Source organism: Spermophilus citellus, assembly GCF_964194105.1.
Source record: "Spermophilus citellus genome assembly, chromosome: 16".
NCBI lineage: Eukaryota > Metazoa > Chordata > Mammalia > Rodentia > Sciuridae > Spermophilus > Spermophilus citellus.
In genome coordinates this window covers 11,450,178-11,469,443 of record NC_138196.1, presented here as the reverse complement: position 1 = coordinate 11,469,443, position 19,266 = coordinate 11,450,178, and positions in this window count along the sequence as shown.

Below are 19,266 nucleotides of genomic sequence, written 5' to 3'. Positions count from 1 at the left end.
TTCAATTCCCAGTACCACAAAGAAGAGAAATAGAGATAAAGACAGGAAGAGAGAGAGAGAGAACTAAGAACTTAAAAGGGTATGAAATTTGACGCTACTTAGGAGCTAACTTGGATGATGGCAGAAGACTTGAGCCTTCTGGGTCAGACACAAAGAACATTATTACTCACAGCATAACAAAAAGCACAAACATCAGCATTGGTTCCTCTTGCTCCCAGATCCCATGGGGGTAGGGTCATCATACTTAGAAAATAAAAAAATATGAGGCATCAAGCTGCACTTGAATTTCAGATTCACAAGTAGATTTTTTAGTACGTCTCAAATATTGCATGATACATTCCTATACTAAAGAAGCATTCATTGCTTATCTGAAATTCAAGTTTAACTGGGTATCTAGTATTTTAACAGTCAAACCTGCACAGGGGCAGCATCCTAGGTCCAGCTGAATGACTGTTCATAGTTGGTTGCATTATGGGAGATGAACCTTGAGCTTAGAGAACTCTGTACATTGCTACTCTTTTATTATGAGCTATAAGCTTGTCTGCCCTTTGCTTCAGAGAATGGCAGTCTGTTTTCCAAGGCTGTTTGCTATATAGTGTCCTTGAAACAATAGTCCAGAACAAAGGGAAGTCAGTGGATCTGCTTGCAAGACTTGGGAGCCCTTGATGTCTCCCAATAGCACCCCAGTATATGGGGAAGGGTGGGGTATTTGTGTCCTTAGATAGATGCTTGCCAAGGGCCTTGAGTTTCTCTCATATCCCTCCCCTAAGGTTTAACCCAACTCCTGATACAGACTGCCCCCTTTTCAAGGGGGAAAGTGGTTGTAGGATAACACAGTTGTAAACCTGGCAAAAATAAGAGATGGCTGAGACTGTGATACATGCCCTCCAGCTCCATTAACTCAGCAAAAGCTTGTCTGTGTCCCCTGTGGTCCAGGCACTGGGCTGGGCAGTCCTTGCCTTCACAGAACTTGCAGTCTGATGGATTCGTCAAGGGACCTGGGAGAAAATGATAGCTCCTTTTTGGTTTTGTTTGTTTTTGTGTTTTGGGAACTAGGGATTAAACTCAGACCAGCTTAACCACTGAGCCAATCCCAGCCCTTTTCATTTTTTATTTTGAGATAGGGTGTCACCAAGGTGCTTAGAGCCTTGCTAAGTTGTTGAGGCTGGCCTCGAACTTGTGATCCTCCTGCCTCAACCTCCCAAGTCTTTGGGATCACAGATATGCACACCACACCAGGCAACAATTCCTTTTTGTAAAGAAGTAGATCCACGTGTGAAGGCCCTGCTCCGTCAGCTACTGTGGAGGCCTTGGCTGTAGCCATGTGGCTGTAGCACCAGCTGCTCCCCAACCTGCCTCACGTGTGTTTACTTCCCAGACTTCACTCCGACTGCAGCTGCTACCTCTCCTCCCTCTCTCTCCTTGGAAAGATTCAGCTCAAACTCTGGCCCCTCCGAGAACCTTTCTCAGAATGATGCTTCCTTTCCGTATATGGCTACTGTGGATTTCAACCTCACCTGGAGCATGGATCACAACCTTCCCTGGCTGAGAAGCACAAGGGGAGACCCGGAGCCCAATGCTGGGGTCCAACTGCTGGGTTTCAGGTCAGGCTGTGTCACTTTTCGGCTGCCTCTCTGGGCCTCAGCTCCCTCATCCGTCAAATAGGATCCCAATGAAGACTAAATGAGATTATACAGGAAAAGGGCTGCACGGATCACAGACTCACTCTCTGAGTCATAACGAGGTAGTTTGTAATAAATGACTATCATGCTTTATTTCTTTTGATTCCCCACAACAACCCTTCCTGGCAACTATTATAATCCCCATTTTACAGATGGGAAAACTGAGGCTCAGAAACCTAAAGTAATTTGTCCAAACAGTACTAGCAAGTGATGGAGCAGGGATGTAAAGCCTGGCTGGCAGACTCCAGCTCCTATGTCCTTCCCAGACAGGAAACCTGTGGGCCTGAGAGCTGAGCTCACCTTAAATGCAGGTGTGGCTTCTGGAAGGTGGGGGACCATGAAACAAAAGGGATGGTTTTCCCCTTTAAACTTCTCTGTACAGAACGCTAGTTGGCTCCCTGAAGCCCTCGCTTGCTATTGCTCATCTCCAATGTGGGTAGAAACAGGTTGTCTACCTGATGCGTGGAATTTGGACATCCAAGTCTCTGGGAGCCTGGGCGACGCTGCCCACTCTCCCACCCTGCCCCCACCAACGGCTTCCCTGAACAGGCCATCTCGGCCCCACAGAATGCCAGCAGCCGGCGTCCTCCCTCCCTCCTGGCTCCCGTCCCTCGGCCTCCCCTGCTCTGGAACCAGGACACACACTTCAGGGAAGCTGTGCCCTGGTCCCTGGCCTACCACTAACCCCACTCTGGTTTGCCCCTGGAGGAGCCTGCGATGACAAGAGCCAGCGAGAGCTGGCAGGAAAAGGGACCTGGGCTTGGGTTGGCGGGCACAACCTGCCCCTGCTCTCCCAGGTGTCACCGGGCACCAGCAGCCCTCTCTTTAAGTCGCACAGACACACGCAGACTCATTCACTCCTGCCGGCAGCAGATCATATCCCATCCCCATCCTTCAGGCTAAATGAAAACCAGCTGTCCCGGAAGTCCTGTATCAGGCTCTCTGATTGGGAAAGGCCTGGAGCAGACGTCCTAGAGGGAGGCTGCAGCCATGGTCCCTCTGCCAGTGCCGTGCTGCTCGCTGCTGGATGGCGCTGCTCTGGTGACAGTCCTCGATGTCTGTCCCCTGCAGCTGCCTCATGGCCCAGTTTCTGGATCAGGCCACCATGACCCTTCCGAGGAGGGGCCTCAACTAGAAATTTCATCTCCACTTTGCTGAGCTTGGCCACTGGTACCCTGAGGCTTGGCAGTGTCCACACCCCATAAGGCTTTAGCACCCACTACCCAGGCCCTGGTCCCCAGAGGCCCCCCACCCCCACCCCCAGAAGCAGGAAATTCTCCTTTCCAACTTCCAGAGACACTCAAGGCATGTTCTACCCTGTTCTGATGCAGGCTTCAGGATTTATCAGGAAGCCTGGGACTTAAACACAAAAGGCTCAGATTCCCTCCTTGGTAAAGGAGTCCTCCGGCCTCCCCCAGGGTGACAGTGTCTTCCTTTCCTTCCTGAGCTAAGTAATCTCCCTTCCCTGCACTGTACAAAGCTCAGCTCAGAAAAGGAGGCCTCTTTCTGCAACAGCAAGAAACAGGATTGAAGTCGAGCTGTCTAAGGGGTGGCTCTCGCGCCAATGACAGCATCCACAGCTGTGGGGCTCGTGAGCCTAAGAATCCTTTTCAGAGGCCGACAAGCTCTTCCCAGGGAATCGACGTCATCACAGTGGTTATTTATTGCTGAGTGCTGGCAAAACACTCCCCAGGCCGAGCCCCACGTTTGATGATGCTTCCCATTCTGTGGGTCTGCTGATGGGCATCCAACACCCCCTGGCCCCTTTACCCCCCTGATTTTATAGTCCCTCAAAGTCCCAAGCCATCCCCAAATGCATCATTTGTGGGCTAAGCTTCTTCAACATTAGACTCAGAATATAGGGCTGGCCATTTTCTCTTGTGGTAAGGTCCTGGGGGTTCCGGGTGGGTGGGTATGGGGGCACCCAGGCTGGCAGTAATTTGCAGTTGTCAGCTCAGGACTATCAAGGCCATCCATCCCAGGCACAGGGAGAGGCTGGTGTGGGACATTTCCTGGTCAGGCCCAAGGCGGTCCTCATTACACATTCCACTGCCTCCAACCCTGTCACTTGGCCACACCTCATGGCAAGGGAGGCTGGAGAGTGGAGCTAAGCTGTGGGCCCAGGAAGAGCGAGAGAATGACAGTCTGGGCCAAGCCAAGCTTTCTCAGGTCCCTGGCATCTTCTTCCTCACGTGGGATCTCTGTTTTATACTGCCTCAGCCGAATGGGCATTGTACCTATCTTTGAGTGAGACGCATGCACACACACACACACACACACACACACACAGAGACACAGACACACACAGACACACACACATACTTTTCACTTGCATAAAGTTCTTGGAAGGACTGTCAGCTGCTATTGATGATTTGGGAGCAGTCAGAGAACAGAGGGGCTGTTACAAACAACTTCTAGAGAAAAGTGACATTATCATTATCATTCTAGAATTTTCCTTCAGCCACCCCACTGCTTGATTGGGATTGTCCTCCCATCTAGGGCTGGGCCCTCTCCCCTCCCTTGTCTCACTGGCTCTTCTTGGCCCTTCCTCTGCCTCCCCACCTTGTCCCTAATGCTCCTTCTCAAGAGGCCTCTGCTCTCAGAAAAGCCTTCTCTCTGCCCTGCTGGCCTGTCCGCATCCAACCTGGGGCGGGGTGGGGGGGTGTCTCACCAAGAAGCTGAGCAGAGTGTTGTCCCCAAATAAAAGCAGTTCATTGCTGCTGTGGTGAAAGATACCAGCTGTGAAGATGACTTTATCTGTGCCTTTGTTCACATTCCCAGGGACCCCAGGACAAGGCACTGGCACCTCACTTTACTTGGGAGAAAACTGACACTAGGTAGGAAGGACTGGCACAGGTCTAATCCCAGCTATTTGGGAGGCTGAAGCAGAATTGCCAGGCTGAGCTACATCCTGAGACCCTGTCTCAAAATAAATGTTTTTTAAAAGGGCTGGGAACACAGCTCAGGGGTGGAGCTTTCCTGGGTTCAATTCTCAGTACTTAATTGCAGGTGGAAGTGGGGGGCAAAGAACTCATTTGATGAAACAGCTGCTCAAGGATGGAGTTGGCCGGGCCTTGGAACATAAGGCTGGGCTGTGACTAGGGATGGGTACTGGCTTTCTTAGGTGATCTGCATGATTCCAGAGCTTCACATGTTTTATTTTTACCCTGAGGTTCTCATTTTACAGACCAAGAAATCATACAACACAAATCGAGAAGCAGGTTGCCCGAAGTTGGCAGGGTGCGGGCACTCTCTCCTGCCTGGGGACTCCAGTCTGCCCAGAGCCTTGAGACCTGGATTTTAGCTGCTGCTCCATCTTCTTTCCCCAGTTTCCGTAGCAGCCAGTAACCACAGAACTGTGGTTGCCCAGGATTGCTTTCTTATAGACCAACAGGGTTGGTGCCTGAGAGAGAAGAAATTGCAGAACAAATAAGCCAGTTACAAAACTCCCTTCTCACAGCAAGTGCACAAGTCCAATTCCTCAAGACGGGTTGAGCCCTGGACCCTCCCTGGTTCCCAGCTCCCCTTCCTGCCTTTGAGCACTCACAGCACTTGCTCTTGGAGTGATCCACTTGTCCAATTTAAAACTGAAGATCTCACCTTCCAAGAACACCCTCAGACTTCAGCATTTCGGGGGGCAGGGAGTGACTCCACTTCCAACACACTTCTAATATTTTCTTCCTGAAGAATTGTTTGGCGATTAAGAATTTGGGTTTGGGCTGGGTGTGGTGCACATGCCTGTAATCCCGGTGGCTCAAGGCTAAGGCTGGAGGATCTCAAGTTCAAGGCCAGCCTCAGCAATTTAGCAAGGCCCTAAGCAACTTAGTGAGACCCGGTCTCAAAAATAAAAAAATAAAAAGGCCTGGGGATGTGGCTCAGTGGTTAAGCGCTCCTGGGTTCAATCCCTACTACCAAAAACAAAACAAAACAAAACAGAATTTGTGTTCTAGAGTCAGAGAGGCCTTATCAGCTGGGCAAGTACTGGAGCCTTCGTTTCTTTGACTGTAAAATGAGGAAAATAAAACCGTTTTGCTTCTAGATGAAGACTGACTACAGTGCTGTTTAGTAGTATCTGGTCCTGAGGTCACATAGAGGCACAGACCCAGCCCCCACATTTGAGAACTGAATACAGACGTTAGACAGTTATCTGGAACACGTGATACGGTAATATGGCAGGTGGGTGCTGAGTGTCCTAGGGACACATGGAGGGGGTCAGGGAGGACAGGAGAGGCTGTGTGTGTGTGTGGGGGGGGGTGATGGAAGAGTGGGAGTCATTCAGGAAAAGAATGGGGAAGATTATTCTCGGCAAGGGAAACGGCTGGGGAAGTGTGTGTCTGGGCAAATTTGGCTGAGCGGTGAGTATGCTTCCTGGAATTTCCTCTGAGTTAGGGTTGGCCCTAAGAAACTCTGCATGAGGTCTGGAAAGTAGAAGTGAAGCTCAGATCGAGCTGCTGTATTGCTATTCGGAAGGTCAGCGCAGAGCCAGCAAGGCCACTTGAATGCGCTGCCACCAACCTGCCAGGCCCCATTCTGGGCTGATGTAGCAGCGGGGTCTCCATGTGATCTGACCTCACTGGGCCCTCTCCTTTAGTGTCTTCATCTTTGGGGTCAATTTCTTTGATAACAACTCTAATTTCTCCTGCAGGTCAACCCTGCCATAGGAGGTTTAGGCTCAGGCACAATGGGACACCAGAGAGGGTTCCAGCTTGTCCTTGCTCTCACGACTTGTGCGTTTTTCTCCCAGTCACCTTCCCTGCTGGCCTCATACAGAGCACTGGATGCAGAAGCCACAGCTGTCACAGACCGAGAATGTGGCAAGTATGTGCAAGTTCCCAGAACTGCATGGAGTTGGCTCCTTCCAATACTTCTCTGTTCCTGATCTCACAAGTAGTTCTGCCTCTCCCAGTGAACCCTGGCTTATGCACTGCGGACATGGGGGAGCTTGATGGGAATGACGACAGAGAGATGGGGCTGGCCTGGGGCCCAAAATGTCATGAACGTCTGATGGCGGGGCTTGCAATTTATCCTACAGCTAAGAGCCGTTGACAGTTTGGGAGCAGGGAGCCACATGATAGGGTCCCAGATATTTCTTTCCCTCTAACATTCTTGGTTCCTGTGATCATGAATTTGGTGTGAGCCAAGCACTAATCTGGGTCCTAGGAGATTTCTGTCAAGGTTCAGGCATGGATTCTGTCCCAGTGGGCTCTTACACAAAGAAATTCCAAGGCAGAGGGTGGTCTCAGCCACAGAAGGAGAGCTAGCAACACTGTGCATTTTCTCAGCTAGATGAGAACTTTCTGTACCTCCCCAGGGCTAAGCCATAGCAGTTTCTCATCGAGTGGACCCCAATATGCTGCATCCCTCCTCTAGAGGACACAAATCTCCAGGAGGCTTAGAACTAGCAGGTAGAAGTTTCAAAACCCGTCTTTTCTTCTCTTGCCTTTATTTACACAAAAGTGCAGGTGGGTGTGGTTGTCAGTAGGAGGTGGCCAGGGAGGCCATCATCTCTGCAGCCCGTGGGTCCTGGCTTGTCAGAGGTGGGATGAGACACCTTCATAGGCGTGTTCAGTGAGGCGATCCTGTCCTCAGTTCCATGCTCCTTACACCTATTGATCTGCTTGGAGGCTGAGGATCCCATGAGGGAGACACACTCTGAATGGCAGAGTGGGGACCAAGCCAGCTGGCAAGGCACTCAAGGGCTTCTTCTAGGGGACAGGGATTCCATCTGCTGGAGCAGGCTCAGCTGCGGGCAGGGGAGAGGGATACAGGGGACACCAGAAGCTGCTGTTGGAACCGGCCTCATCCTCATAACCCTGTGGAAACCGTAGGAGCTGTCTCACTAAACTCTAACCCAGGAGGGCTTGGCCGTTGGGCTGGAGCACAGAGAACATGTAGCCCAGCACTGTGGCATCTGTGAGTGTAGGTGGCAGCGCCACAGGCTGAATCTTGGTGACAGACCTTGGAGGGGCACCGAGGATGGCTTTATCAGATGACGTGTCTCCCGCTCGGCTAGCAGCAGAGTCAGCAGCACTGGTCACCTTCCACCTCCAAGAGCCCCAGCCCCAGCTGCGACATGGAGCAGCAACCAGGACTGAGCTGGGAGGGATCCTTTCGGAAGGCTTCCGACTTGTGGGACTGAGGGTTACCTGTTAGTGTGACGTTATCTAGACCCGCCACGGGGACACTGAGTTACACCCACGTGGGTGGAGCAGGGAAGCAGGGCCATCAGAGGGCTGGAGAGCTGGAAATCTTGTCTTGCCCGTGAGGTGGGGTACAGGATCTGGGGAGGTGGTGGGGAGAGGAGGCCACTCTGTGTGTTAGGAGTAGGAGGGACCCACTATCTTCTCCCAAAGGAGGTTCTCCCTCAACTCAAGGTAGCCAGACCCTTGCAGGAAAGAGTGAGCACCCGGCCCCACGGAATAGCTGGAGGAGAATGGAGAGCTGGCAGAGGTGGGGGGCTAACTGGTAGGATTGCTGAACATCTTGGGGGGACTCCAGGCTCTGGGTCTCACCAACTAAAAACAAACAAGTTATTCTGGGTATCGACACAAGTTTAACACCAAACAAAAGAAGAATATACTCACAGAATTTTCTAAGAAGAATTTGTCAATTATATGCCAAGAATTTGTCAATTATATGCAAACCCCCCAAAAATCACAATTTAAGTTCCCAGTTCTGCTTCACACAAGTGACTATGATATAGCCGCAATAATGAAGGAACTGAAACCAGGAACAGAGCGCTGTTAACCTGAGACACAGAGTGTCGAGGGGAAAAGAGAAATCCCAGGAGATATGCAACATGGTGCTCTGGGTGTAAAAGCTTCAAGATGATGCTAAACCAAATAATGGTGTTTAGGAGTGGCCACATCTGAGTGTAACCATCTCAGAAAATCAAGGCAAATCAAGAGCACAACTTAGGTAATGGTGACAGCTGGGGATCAGGGGACAGGGTGGAGGATACATAGATGGCTTTGACAGTACTAACCGTGTCCCAGCACAGAAGGCAGGTGTTTTTTGCATTATAATGTCTCATGACTTCATACATGCAACATGCATTTTCTCACTCTGGGTCTTTCAGTCCTCTTTCAAGATGGCGGCACCCATCAAGCTAAGTGGTGGCCCTCGTTACCACTGTCCCACCTCCATCCCAAAGGACTGTTTCACGAGTAACTACTGGATGGCAGTGGAGGCAGCCGCTATGGTGGCGCCCAACCAGTCCCATGAATATCCCTGTCCTAGGGTCATCTTTTCCTGAAAGTGAACTGGAACTGGTGGCCGGTTTCTAACAGTAGTATCCCGAATTAGTGATGGATGTCGCTTTTGCCATTAGGTTACAGAGACTGTCGTCAGTCCCTTGCTCTGTCTCACTTGTTTCCACTGAGGGAAGCCAGTGCCATATTGAGAAATTAAGCAAGAACTCTGGCCAAGGAAGACCTGCAGTCCAGGAGTCCACAAGGAAGTAAATCCCACAGGTGAATGAACCAAGAAGGGAATGCCCCCGTTTTAGTCAGTTGTTGTTGTTGTTGTTGTTGCTGTGACACAAAGACCTGACAAGAACAATTAGAAGAGGAAAAGTTTATTTGGGGGCTTGTAGCTTCAGAGGTCTTAGTCCATAGAGAGCCAATTCCATTCTTTGGGACCCAAGATGAGGCAGGACATCACGGCAGAAGATTGTGGTATAGGAGTGGGGCTCAGGACATCACCCCAGGAAGCAGAATGAGTCTCCACTTTCCAGATACAAAAGCAGGCCCCCAGTGCCTTCTCCAGCCACACCCTACCCACCCTCAGTCACCACTCAGTTAATCCCTCTCAGGGAATAAATTCACTGATTGGATGAAGGCTCTCATAGCCCACTCATTTCTCCTCTAAACCTGTCTCACACGAGCTTTGGGGGACACCCAATGTTTAAACCCTAACAGCCACACCCCACCACTCCACCCCAGGAACGTCTTCTGCTGAGATTACAGCCCCGACCAACACCTAAGTGACGCTGAGCTAGAGGCACCCAGCTAAATGGAACCAGATTTCTGACCCCAGAAACTAAGATCATTAATGTTTGTTGTATCAAGCCATTAAGCTTTGGAGTAATTTGATACAGAGGAGGGGGGTAACTAACAATGGCTCTGTTATTTCTTTCACCAACTCTGAAGGCCCCTGGGAGTAGCGCTGCCCTCCCTGGGCTCCTGTTTCCTATTTGCCAATAGGCATGTTCTCCAGCCACCTGCCCCTCTGTGTTCTGGAATATTCTGGTGCAAGGGTAGAACCTGTCTGTCCCATGAGATGGCCCGCTTCTCTCTGTGTCAAACTCTGAGTCTAGAGCATCCCACCTGAGTAGAGGCTAACAACCGAGCTGGACTTGGGTCCTGATTTAAAAAACTTCTGCAGGTTTGCTGGGCGACTCTGGGTGGACACCAACCTCTCTCGTGTTCGCTCCCTCTGGGTGGCAGGATTATCAGAGTTCTCTCTAGTGACCATTGCTACAGAGAGGATTCAGGTGTGTCTATAAACTTCTTCCTGCAAAGGGGCTTTGGGTTGCTGCTCCCCTAGGCCAGCTGCACCCAATGTCACTGGGGAAAACAAAGGTTGTCAAGGGAAACTAAGTCCTAGGGGTAAGAGGGCTGGGCCCCAGACTCCTCCTCTAGTCTTGCTCATGACCTCAGTCAAGCCTGTTCCTCATCTGTGGAAGGATCCTCTGAGGCCCGCCTGTGTCTCGTTTCTCTGTCCCTTCACTATGCATCAGAATGGGGTCGGGGCGGGGGAGGTACCCTGGATTTAGAGCCAAACATAGGTTCAAATGCCAACTCCTCTATTCTCTGCTATAAGCTGTTGGGCAAGTCAGTGTATCTCTTTAAGCCTCCGTTTCTTCATCTATAAAATGGATGAATCATTTCTGCTTTAAAGCATTTTTTTTAAAATTATGGTAAAATATAACTAACACAAAATTTGCCATTCTCATTTTTTTAATTATACAATGTAGCAACATCCCTGTAAATTTAGATTCTTATGTGACCATCACCAGCAGAACCTTTTCATCATCCCTAAATGAAATCTGCATCCATAGGACACCAATTCCCCAGTCCCCCCCCACCCACCCCCTGGCACCTACTGTGCCCTTTTCTGTCTATGAATTCTCCTCTTCCAAGTACTCCTCATAAAGGAAATCATAAGATAGCTGTTCTCCATGTCTGGCTTCTTTCACTGAATTGCTTTAGAGTGTTTTAAGGAATCACTAAAAAATATGTGTGTGACCCTCCAGCTGAGGCCGGCAAGTGTAGGCGGTCAGAGACCTCTGAGGACAACTGACTGACCGCAGGCCCATCCCTCTTCCCTTCTCTGGCTCAGCATCAGAAGGAGAAAGACTGAAAAGAGGAAGGTGCCGTGTTCCACAGCAGGAACCTGGGCCCCAGGAAGGAAGCAGCTGCTGGGTCACATAGCTTCCTAGGGCTGGGGACAGGTGCCGGGTCATCTTGTTCCAAGGCAGACTGTGTAGCTTGGGACGAAGCCAGGGGAGGCTCCTGCGCCATCCATGCCACTTCCCAATACTCCGTCATTGGGACTTAATTACTCTGAGTCTTAATGGCTTAATTATTCTGAGTCTTAATGGCTTCTGATTCCAACTTGTTCCCATGCCTGTTTCTCCTTCTGCCCATAAGCTTCCCAGAAGCTGGGACTTGGGTTTGGTTGCCACGGTATTTCTCGAATCTTCAGGGAAACTCCTTGATCAGTGTCTCCAGTAGTAGCTGGTATGGACAGTGCCCTAATGGAAGGCAAGCAATCCTAGGAAGAGTCTGTGTCCACCCAGGGCCCCCGAAAGCTGTTTTAAAGCCAGAGGCTCTGTTCCCAGTGCCTGCCTCCATTTGGCAAGGGAGGCCCATTCCCACAGCAGAGACTGGCTGGCTGGAGGAGCCCAGGGGTCCCAGGCCTCTGCACCAGCATGACTGGTGCTGTGTGCCTGTCTCTTACCACTGCCATGACAGTCGCCACAGGGTGCTTAAAACACACTCATTCATGACCTCGTGGTTCTGGGGTCAGAAGTCGGACTCGGGTCTCTCTGGGCTAACATCAAGGTGTCCCAGGGCTGTGTTCCTTCCAGGGCTCCAGCGGAGAAACTGTTTCCTGGCTTTTCTGAACTTCTGAAGGCTTCCAGCCTCCCTTGGTGTGTGGACTCCTTCCATCTTCAAAGTCAGTAACCAAGGCCGAGTCCTGGCCTGGCCCCACTCCAGCCTCTGCTGCCTGCTCAGACTCAAACTCCTTCTGCCTCCTTCTTTTGCTTTTAGACACTTGTCTTGGGCTCACCCAGTACCTTAGCACATCAGGGCTGCTACAGCAATGTACCATGGATGGGTGGGCTTATAAGCAACAGAAATGTATTTCTTCCAGTTCTGGATGCTATAATTCCAAGGTCAGGGGACCAGCTTGGTGGGTTCTGGTGAGGGTCCTCTTCCAGGTTACAGACTGCCATCTGCCCATGCTATCCTCACACAATGGATAGATTTGAGAGCTCTTGTAGTTCCTATTCCTCCTCCCCCTCCTCCTCCTCCTCCTCTTCTTCTTCTTCTTATTTTACTGAGAATTGAACCTGTGGGGGGGCCTTTTTCGGTATTAGAGATTGAACTCAGTGGTACTTAACCATTGAGCCACATCCCCAGCTCTTTTTATATTTTTATTTTGAGACAGGGTCTTGCTAAGTTGCTGAGACTGGTCTTAAACTTACGATCCTTCGTCCTCAACCTCTCAAGTCTCTGGGTTACAGGGGTGCACCACCACCCCGGACTCTGGGGTCACTTTTATAAAGGTACTACTCCCATTTATAAAGGGTTCCACCCTCATGACCTAATTACTTTCAAAGCCCCCACCTCCTCATACCATCACACTGGGGCTTAAGGTTTAATTGTATAAATATTATAGGGACCCAGACATTCAGTCCATTGTACCCAGATAATCCAGCATTTCAACACTTTGTTTAAAAGTCAGCCAACAAGCAGCCTCAATTCCATCCACTCCTTCAATTGCCCTTTGGCATGTAATGTTACATTTTGATAGGTTCTGGGGATTAAGGTGTCAACATCTTTGGGCAGCCATTAATCTCCTTCTACACCTTGTTATGGGGCAGGTTCCTGGGCCTCCCTGAGGACATGAGCTGAACTGATATTTGTGGCCAGGGACAGGCTCCTCTGATAATCCTGATGATTATGTTTGATCAGGCTTGGGTTGGCATCATGCGTGCATGCCTGGGTGTTTGTGGCACATTTGAATATGCACACAGCTGGTGTCTCTGGGTGGGCATCTAGAGGTGTGTGCACATATAAAATGTTTGAAATAGAACTTACAATCACCTATGTTGAAACACCCTTAGTCATCAGTCCAAAACCTCATTATTCAGCAGGTTTTGCTGTAAGGCATGCTGGGAGCTCAGGGGCCCAGGAGAGGAAGTGGGGACTGGGGAAAAGGCTGGGTTGGGGGAGCTGAGGCAGAGGTTTCCTGGTCAGCGCTCTACAGACCCATCTGTTTCCAAGGGGCCTTCTTCTTCCTCTGCCTCCAGAGCTACATCATCCCCTTCCTCCTCCTGCTCAGACAAACCAGAACCCTAGAGCGCCCCACGGCCGTGGGTTTCCACTCAGGCCTGAAGTGCACGTATGTGGCCGGGGGTGGGGTGGGGGACCCACGGAGACAGTGAGGGGGCCCCAGAGAACCCCAGGGGTTCTTCTGACTCCCAGAAACGTGCCTTTCTGTTCCTGGTGCCACCTCGTCACCTTCATGCTGTTGATACTTATTACTGATACAGCTTGAGGTGGCAGCAGTCACTTCTAGGTGTGTCTGAGATCCTTAGATGCCTGCATTCTGAGTCACCTGGGGTGAGCAGTGTGCAGAGGGGACCTGCTGGAGCCTGCACAGGAATCCTGGTGGGAATGGGAATGCTGAAAACAGGCAGAGTGGTCATTTTGTCCTGAGAACAGTTGGAAGACGAGGCCTCTGCTGCGCTCAGGTGGTAGCTGGTTTGGGGCATGCCCTCCTCCCAGCCATCCCCCTCCAGCCCGTGCTCTGAGCCCTCTCTCTGGTTCCTTAAGTGCTACATTCAGATCACTCTCTGGGCCTGCCTGCCACAGCCCATGGCACATGCCATTCCTGCTGTCTTGGACAGTTTTCCTTGTTTCACCCCCTCATTACTCCCCACTCATCCTCAGATACCAGCTCAGCCATCCGGTCCTCAGCAAAGCCTCCTGACCTGCTTAAGTGAGGCTAGATTTTCGGCATCAGAAGCCCTCCAGGCACCTGACCCCCTCCTTCAACTTGACTCAAGGTCACATTTTTTATTTCTGTGCCTGTTTCTCATTGGTCCTCTCTCTTCACCAGCCCTGCACCCTCTGAGCTTTGTATAAGGGCTGGCACATGGTAGGTGCTTAAAAAACACCTGCTGAATGAATGAATGAAAGGCACAGTTAAGCTGCCTACAAGTAGAGGATGCTTCATTGAAGAGAATGAGGCTCCAATCCCCGAGAAGCATTAAAATACAGACTGAACCCTTGCCTGAAGTTGGCAGTGTCTAGAGGGGAGACTGGCATTGGTGGGTGTGCCTGATGAGCTTCAGGTTTCCCTTCAATCTCAAGAACCCGGAGGGCTGGGGAACATAAGAAATTGCTGATGGGCTATTTGTGGCCTGCCAGGCCCAGTTCTTGGGCTTCTCAATGCATTCTAAGCACTTTCTTCTCCATTAGTTCATTTAATCCTCCTCTGACCTCCATTTTTCATCGTGAATGGAATGATAACAGCTGACTCATAGCAAGCTCCTGGGGTTGTGTGTGTATAAATAAGATGAGACAAGGCCAGGGAGGTGCTTGCTGTTGACTCTGGGGTTCCCTGGACAGAGGGCGTGCTCTCCTGATCAGGGGACCGAGGATGCAGGGCAGAGACAGCGAAAGACCTAGGTAAGGCTGGGATCTTGGTTGCTGTTATCAGTCCCGACACCACGGGTGAGCTCTCTAAAGTGTGAATTTTATCTTTTTTTTTTTAAAGAGAAAGTGAGAGAGGAGAGAGAGAGAGAGAGAGAGAGAGAGAGAGAGAGAGAGAGAGAGAGAGAGAGAAAGAATTTTTAATATTTATTTTTTAGTTCTCGGCAGACACAACATCTTTGTTGGTATGTGGTGCTGAGGATTGAACCCGGGCCGCACACATGCCAGATGAGCGCGCTACCGCTTGAGCCACATCCCCAGCCCCTAAAGTGTGAATTTTATCTTGAGATAAGAGGTACTCAGCGGGGCTGGGGATGTGGCTCAAGTGGTAGCGCGCTCGCCTGGCATGCGTGAGGCCCGGGTTCGATTCTCAGCACCACATACAAACAAAGATGTTGTGTCCGCCAATAACTAAAAAATAAATATTAAAATTTTCTCTCTCTCTTTCTCTCTCTCCCTCTCTCACTCTCTCTTTAAAAAAAAAAAAAGAGGTACTCAGTGTCCTGAGGCAGACTTGACCTCTAAGGCAAAGCAACTTCCAGTCAAGCGCAGCTGTGACCTTGGAAGCCAGATCTCCTAGAGTCTGGCACCAGGTGCCCAGGCAGAGCGGACTGCAGGAGAGGGCCCTGGCAGCACCTGTTACATGCCTTCAAGGATATGGGTCAGGCTCACTGAAACCTGGGTATCAAGAGTCTCATTCATTTAGCAACTTGTCCAAAGCCTAGTAGTCACCCCAGGGTGGAAGCAGTACCTGGACTCAGGTGGTGCCTCCTTGTCTCTTGCCCCATCCATTCCTCCTGCAGGTACTGCAGCTCACCTGCCTGGGGCATGGACCCTTCCCCACTGCACACCAGGAGAACTAGGAGTACAGAAAGGGGGGACACAACAGGGACTCCCTCCTTGGAACCAGAGTCGTGGTCTTTGCCTCCAGGCCCAGAGTCAGGGAACACAGACCAGCTCATGCAAATATGTGCCCTTTCCTTCCCACAAAGGAAACAGAAATAACCAGAGTGGGTGAGAACCAGTAAAGCCTGCCAGAAACCCTTACTCCTCCCACATAGTGAAGTGGGAACTGACCATCTAGATAAACCACAGGCAGTTGCTGACTCAGGGCAGGGAAAACCAACCCAAGACCACCAGCTCCCTGCACATGCAGGTGCTCAGGCACCCCCCACCTAGCACACATGCATGCACACAGCCACACCTGCCATCACTCAAGGGCCTGTTCCCTCACTCAGCCATTCAGGGCACACAGGAGACCCGCATTCACATTCCAAATGCACCAGCCCGCCTGCTGCACAGGGACACATACCCAGGGACACACAGTCCACACACCACCCCCACAGAGCACAGACAGGTACATCCAGGTGAACACACAGAAATGCACACAGCCACGTATGTGCATCAATATGCAAATTCCCACAAGTACACACCTACACTCCTGCACACATTCACGGGGTTACCAAACATTGATTGAGCATCTAGCCAGCCACCATCCATGAATGTGGGAAACACGGTACACAGGGACACATTCAACACGCCCCAACACAGGAAGACACATACTCAAGCCCACACAGTCACAAGCACTCAGATATATACAAACACAGATGACAAGTGGGTAGGGAAGAGTGTCCTGAAGGTACACACTTATCTGATTTCTCAGTAACCAGAGACAATGCTTCTCTAGTCTAAAGAGAGGCAAACCTTAGGGACCTCTTCCCTTTACCTTCTCCACATCCTCTCTGCCTTTCCTGCTCTGGCCTCGCCTTCCTCCTCCTCCCTCCTCTGTCCTCCCCTCCCCTCCTTTCCTTCCCCCCAGTGTGTCTCTTTTTGATTCAGATCAACCAGACTGCCTTTGACTGAGGACATGACCTCATGGAAGAAAAGAGTGAAATCTGACCTGGAGTCCACCATTTGAAGAATATGTTTGAAAATCCAGAGCCAAAGGTTCCATCTGTACCCAGAGAAGGGTCTAGTCTCTGACCACGAGATACATCCCTTGCACCAACCATCAGGACAGATCCCTCCATGTTTGGAATGAGGATTATTAAGGTTGGGGAAGAGGCAGGAACTGGCTTAAGCAAGGGCTTGTACCCGGGTGTCAAGCTGTCGTGTTCTGGGCAAATTTTCCCACACCAGTGTCATCCACCAGCAACCTAATGGGGTTAGATGATGAGGATGGTGGTAACTATGGTTGTGGTGGTGATGGTGGTCATGACTGTAATGATGGTGTTGATGATGGTGGTGATTATGACGGTAGTCATGATTATAATGATGCTGGTGGTAGTGATGATGATGGGCAATGACTACGATGATGGTGGTATGGTGGTTATGGTAGTGGTGATGATGGTGGTGGTAGTGATGATGATATGGCAATAATGACTGTGGTGGTCATGCTGCTGCTGTCGTTGCTGATGGTGGTGGTAATGATGGTATGGATAATGATGGTGGTAGTGGTGGTGATGATGGTGGTGGAAATGAGGATAAGTGCCTCACATATAGTGCTTACTTCACTCCAGGCAGTATAAGGTTGTTCTCAACTCCAGTAAATTATCACACTCATTTTGCCAAGAATGCAAAGAAAGGTGAAGTCACTTGGTCACTGTCATATAAGTAGTAATATTCTGCTAAACCCAGAGAACACTGTGCTGACAGAGATGCCCGTGGGCCAGCAGAGACTCCCCCCCCCACTGGGCCTTTGTACAAATGGGGCATCTGGGGCCCATGGAAGGGTACTTTGTCTACAAAGCAAGACGATGGTGGACCATCTTCTCAGGAGAGCTGGGACTCCAGCCAGGAACAGGGCAGAAGGAGTCTTGCTGTGGTTGGGCTAAGTAGCGTCAGTCAGCGCCTGACGTAAATGTCATTTGTCAAGCTTGTAGAAACAAAGGTGGGCACTCAGCTGTCCCCCTCCTGTCCCTGGAAAGAGACAGGGCCGAGGGTCCACAGAAAAGGGTCAAAATGCTGTCATCATGCAGATTGAACTTATATCACAGGTCTTGGATTTGGTTTCAGGGGAGGGAAATGATGGCCAGCGTCTCAATAAGGGGTCCTTCTTTCTACCCAGTAATCCAAGCCATCCTAAAACTTACAAACTCAGATAATTAATAAGTAACAAAACACAGATACTCAGGAATATGTTTACATAATGTGAAGCTCCTAATAGATCTAATCCACATGGGTTCTGGAGCTAGACAAAGGGAAAATGGCTACAGTGGTTTATTTAAAGGGTACCTCAAAGGCAGGGATAAGGTTTCAAGGGCAGAGTCTTGCTTCCTGATGTCTTACAGTCAGCAGGCTGATTGATATCTTGGTAGGTCACACCTATGTCAGGTGCAGTGTAGGCCACAGCAGAGCGGGAAAGAGATTCACATTGTCCCTGGACAATTGGCCAGAGGAAATGTCCACTGGTTATTCCTGGACACCAGATGTCTCTATCCACAAGGCTTCCATGTGCAGTGACCCACATGCAACCCATGAACGACTTGTGAACAGTTTGGCACATAGTTGATGCTCAATAAATATCTTACATGGATTGCACTCACTTTACAAAGGAAAGGAGCCACAGTTAGAGTCAACTGCAAGGCAGATAAAAACAATGACATCTCCAGAAATAATCCATGATTAAGGCAACAATTCAGTTTTGTCCAGGACCCCAGCATGTACCATGCGTGGATGGAAGGAAACCAGCCATGCGGCAAGCATTCGAAATAGAAATCATCTCCGCCACACACCTTTCTTTGCAAAGAGAGACGGGCTGGATTCTTGGGTTTGAGAAGATGGCTGTGGCCCACAGCTGTGAAATGAGATGGTCCAAAAGTGCACCACCCACCTGGCCCTGTACCTTCCCAGTTGCCCGTTACAGTTCTTGACATTCCACCTCTTGCGGCTCATCCTCATTCACTGATTACCCTGACATATCATCACAGGAGTCACATACTGTCATGTGTCCCAGCCATTGAATCCTGAGAGGCAGGATTCCTTGCTTTACAAGTAAAGACACTGAGCTTCTCGGAGGAACAGCGTATTTCCCAAAGAGCCCAGCTGGGAGAGACAGGCGGGGTGGGAGCATCTCTGCAGGGGCTTCCACTGACAGCTCCAGGGTTCTCAGGGCTGCAGCGACTTCTGCCCTGAAAATGAGATGACCTCTAGGAGCCAGGTGTAAACCTGGGGACATAGATGGAGAGATAGAAGGCACAGAATGTGGGGAGCCATGGGGTCACCCCATGCGGGATACAGACCTGGACACAGGGCCTCTGCTCAGGGACCTCCTAACAACATTACAAAGCAGAAAACCAACCAGGGCTCCAGGCCTGGGGCTTTACCACAGCCCCAGAGATCAAAAGCCAGGATCAATGGGGACAGAGTTTATTTGTTTGTTTTTGGTACCAGGGATTGAACTCAGGGACACTCAACCACTGAGCCACATCCTCAGCCCTATTTTGTATTTTATTTAGGGACAGGGTCTCACTGAGTTGCTTAGTGCCTCGCTTTTGCCGAGGCTGGCTTTGAACTCACGACCCTCCTGCCTCAGCCTCCCAAGATGCTAGGATTACAGTTGTGGGCCACCGCACCCAGCTGGAGACAGAGCTTTTTGTTTTGTTTTCAATAAATAGCATTTAAGAAGTACCTGC